Source organism: Theobroma cacao, chromosome 4 (genome assembly GCF_053813885.1).
Source record: "Theobroma cacao isolate CCN51 chromosome 4, ASM5381388v1, whole genome shotgun sequence".
Classification (NCBI taxonomy): domain Eukaryota; kingdom Viridiplantae; phylum Streptophyta; class Magnoliopsida; order Malvales; family Malvaceae; genus Theobroma; species Theobroma cacao.
In genome coordinates this window covers 14,041,166-14,045,237 of record NC_142642.1, presented here as the reverse complement: position 1 = coordinate 14,045,237, position 4,072 = coordinate 14,041,166, and positions in this window count along the sequence as shown.

The following is a 4,072-nucleotide window of genomic DNA, read 5'->3' as shown; positions in this document are numbered from 1 at the left end:
ATTTATAGTCACCTATGCCTTTGAAAGCCTTATTACTCGCTATAAATGGTTTTATAATCTCATTATTGATTTTAAGCTGAATTTTTTTATGTTTTCGGTTAAGAAAGGTTATAAATATATGTTTACCTTGAGAAACGCCAAGCGAAATCCTTCCATTGACAAGTAAAGTCCATTTATAGTCACCTATGCCTTTGAAAGCCTTATTACTCGCTTTGAATGGTTTTATAATCTCATTGTTGATTTTAAGTTGAATTTTTTTATATTTTCGGATAAGAAAGGTTATAAATAAATATTTACCTCGAGAAACGCGAAGCAAAAGCCATCCATTGACAAGAAAAGTCTATTTATAGTCACCTATGCCTTTGAAAGCCTTATTACTCGCTTTAAATGGTTTTATAATTTCATTATTGATTTTAAGTTGAATTTTTTTATGTTTTTTGTTAAGAAAGATTATAAATAAATGTTTACCTCGAGAAACGTGAAGCCAAAGCCATCCCCTGACAAGAAAAGTCCATTTATAGTCACCTATACCTTTGAAAGCCTTATTACTCGCTTCAAATGGTTTTATAATCTCGTTATTGATTTTAAGTTGAAACTTTTCATGTTTTCAGTTAAGAAAGGTTATAAATAAATGTTTACCTTGAGAAACACGAAGCAAAAGCTATCCATTGACAAGAAAAGTCCATTTATATTCACTTATACCGTTGAAAGCCTTATTACTCGCTTTAAATGGTTTTATAATCTCGTTATTGATTTTAAGTTGAATTTTTTTATGTTTTTGGTTAAGAAAGGTTCTAAATAAATGTTTACCTCGAGAAATGGGAAGCAAAAGCCATCCATTGACAAAAAAAGTCCATTTATAGTCACTTATGCCTTTCAAAGCCTTGTTAGTCACTTTATATGGTTTTATAATCTCGTTATTGATTTTAAGTTGAATTTTTTTATGTTTTCGGTTAAGAAAGGTTCTAAATAAATGTTTACATCGAGAAATGTGAAGCAAAAGCCATCCATTGACAAGAAAAGTCCATTTATAGTCACCTATGCCTTTGAAAGCCTTATTACTCGCTATAAATGGTTTTATAATCTCATTATTGATTTTAAGCTGAATTTTTTTATGTTTTCGGTTAAGAAAGGTTATAAATATATGTTTACCTTGAGAAACGCCAAGCGAAATCCTTCCATTGACAAGTAAAGTCCATTTATAGTCACCTATGCCTTTGAAAGCCTTATTACTCGCTTTGAATGGTTTTATAATCTCAATGTTGATTTTAAGTTGAATTTTTTTATATTTTCGGATAAGAAAGGTTATAAATAAATATTTACCTCGAGAAACGCGAAGCAAAAGCCATCCATTGACAAGAAAAGTCTATTTATAGTCACCTATGCCTTTGAAAGCCTTATTACTCGCTTTAAATGGTTTTATAATTTCATTATTGATTTTAAGTTGAATTTTTTTATGTTTTTTATTAAGAAAGATTATAAATAAATGTTTACCTCGAGAAACGTGAAGCCAAAGCCATCCCCTGACAAGAAAAGTCCATTTATAGTCACCTATACTTTTGAAAGCCTTATTAGTCGCTTCAAATGGTTTTATAATCTCATTATTGATTTTAAGTTGAATTTTTTTATGTTTTCGGTTAAGAAAGGTTATAAATTAATGTTTACCTTGAGAAACGCCAAGCGAAAGCCTTCCATTGACAAGGAAAGTCCATTTATAGTCACCTACGCCTTTGAAAGCCTTATTACTCGTTTTGAATGGTTTTATAACCTCATTGTTCATTTTAAGTTCAATTTTTTTTATAATTTCGGATAAGAAAGGTTATAAATAAATATTTACCTCGAGGAACGCAAAGGAAAAGCCATCCATTAACAAGAAAAGTCTACTTATAGTCACCTATGCCTTTCAAAGCCTTATTACTCGCTTTAAATGGTTTTAAAATTTCATTATTGATTTTAAGTTGAATTTTTTTATGTTTTTTGTTAAGAAAGATTATAAATAAATGTGTACCTCGAGAAACATGAAGCCAAAGCCATCCATTGACAAGAAAAGTCCTTTGATAGTCACCTATACCTTTGAAAGCCTTATTACTCGCTTTAAATGGTTTTATAATCTCATTATTGATTTTAAGTTAAATTTTTTAATGTTTTCGGTTAAGAAAGATTATAAATCAACGTTTACCTCGAGAAACGCAAAGCAAAAGCCATCCATTGACAAGAGAAGTCCATTTATAGTCACCTATGCCTTTGAAAGCCTTATTACTCGCTTTAAATGGTTTTCTAATCTCATTATTGATTTTAAGTTGAATGTTTTTATGTTTTTTGTTAAGAAAGGTTCTAAATAAATGTTTACCTCGAGAAATGTGAAGCAAAAGCCATCCATTGACAAGAAAAGTCCATTTATAGTCACCTATGCCTTTCAAAGCCTTATTACTCGCTTTAAATGGTTTTATAATCTAATTGTTGATTTTAAGTTGGATTTTTTTATGTTTTCGGTTAAGAAAGGTTATAAATAAATGTTTACCTCAAGAAACGTGAAGCAAAAGCCATCCATTGACAAGAAAAGTCCATTTATAGTCACTTATACCTTTGAAAGCCTTATTACTCGCTTTAAATGGTTTTATAATTTCTTTATTGATTTTAAGTTGAATTTTTTTATGTTTTTTGTTAAGAAAGGTTCTAAATAAATGTTTACATTGAGAAATGTGAAGCAAAAGCCATCCATTGACAAGAAAATTCCATTTATAGTCACCTATGCCTTTGAAAGCTTTATTACTCGCCTTAAATGGTTTTATAATCTCATTATTGATTTTAAGTTGGATTTTTTTATGTTTTCGGTTAAGAAAGGTTATAAATAAATGATTACCTCGAGAAATGTGAAGCAAAAGCAATCCATTGACAAGAAAAGTCTATTTATAGTCACCTATGCCTTTCAAAGCCTTATTACTCGCTTTAAATGGTTTTATAATTTCATTATTGATTTTAAGTTGAATTTTTTTATGTTTTTTGTTAAGAAAGATTATAAATAATTGTTTACCTCGAGAAACGCGAAGCAAAAGCCATCCATTAACAAGAAAAGTCCATTTATAGTCACCTATACCTTTGAAAGCCTTATTACTCGCTTTAAATGGTTTTATAATCTCATTATTCATTTTAAGTTGAATTTTTTTATGTTTTCAGTTAAGAAAGGTTATAAATAAATGTTTACCTTGAGAAACGCCAAGCGAAAGCCTTCCACTGACAAGTAAAGTCCATTTATAGTCACCTATGCCTTTGAAAGCCTTATTACTCGCTTTGAATGGTTTTATAATCTCATTGTTGATTTTAAGTTGAATTTTTTTATATTTTCGGATAAGAAAGGTTCTAAATAAATGTTTACCTCGAGAAACGCGAAGCAAAAGCCATCCATTGACAAGAAAAGTCAATTTATAGTCACCTATGCCTTTCAAAGCCTTATTAGTCGCTTTAAATTGTTTTATAATCTCATTATTGATTTTAAGTTGAATTTTTTTATGTTTTTGGTTAAGCAAGGTGCTAAATAAATGTTTACCTCGAGAAATGTGAAGCAAAAGACATCCATTGACAAGAGAAGTCCATTTATAGTCACCTATGCCTTTCAAAGCCTTGTTAGTCACTTTAAATGGCTTTATAATCTCGTTATTGATTTTAAGTTGAATTTTTTTATGTTTTCGGTTAAGAAAGGTTCTAAATAAATGTTTACATCGAGAAATGTGAAGCAAAAGCCATCTATTGACAAGAAAAGTCCATTTATAGTCACCTATGCCTTTGAAAGCCTTATTACTAGCTTTAAATGGTTTTATAATCTCATTATTGATTTTAAGTTGAATTTTTCTATGTTTTCGGTTAAGAAAGGTTCTAAATAAATGTTTACATCGAGAAATGTGAAGCAAAAGCCATCCATTGACAAGAAAAGTCCATTTATAGTCACCTATGCCTTTCAAAGCCTTATTACTCGTTTTAAATGGTTTTATAATCTCATTATTGATTTTAAGTTGAATTTTTTTATGTTTTCGGTTAAGAAAGGTTATAAATAAATGTTTACCTCGAGAAACAC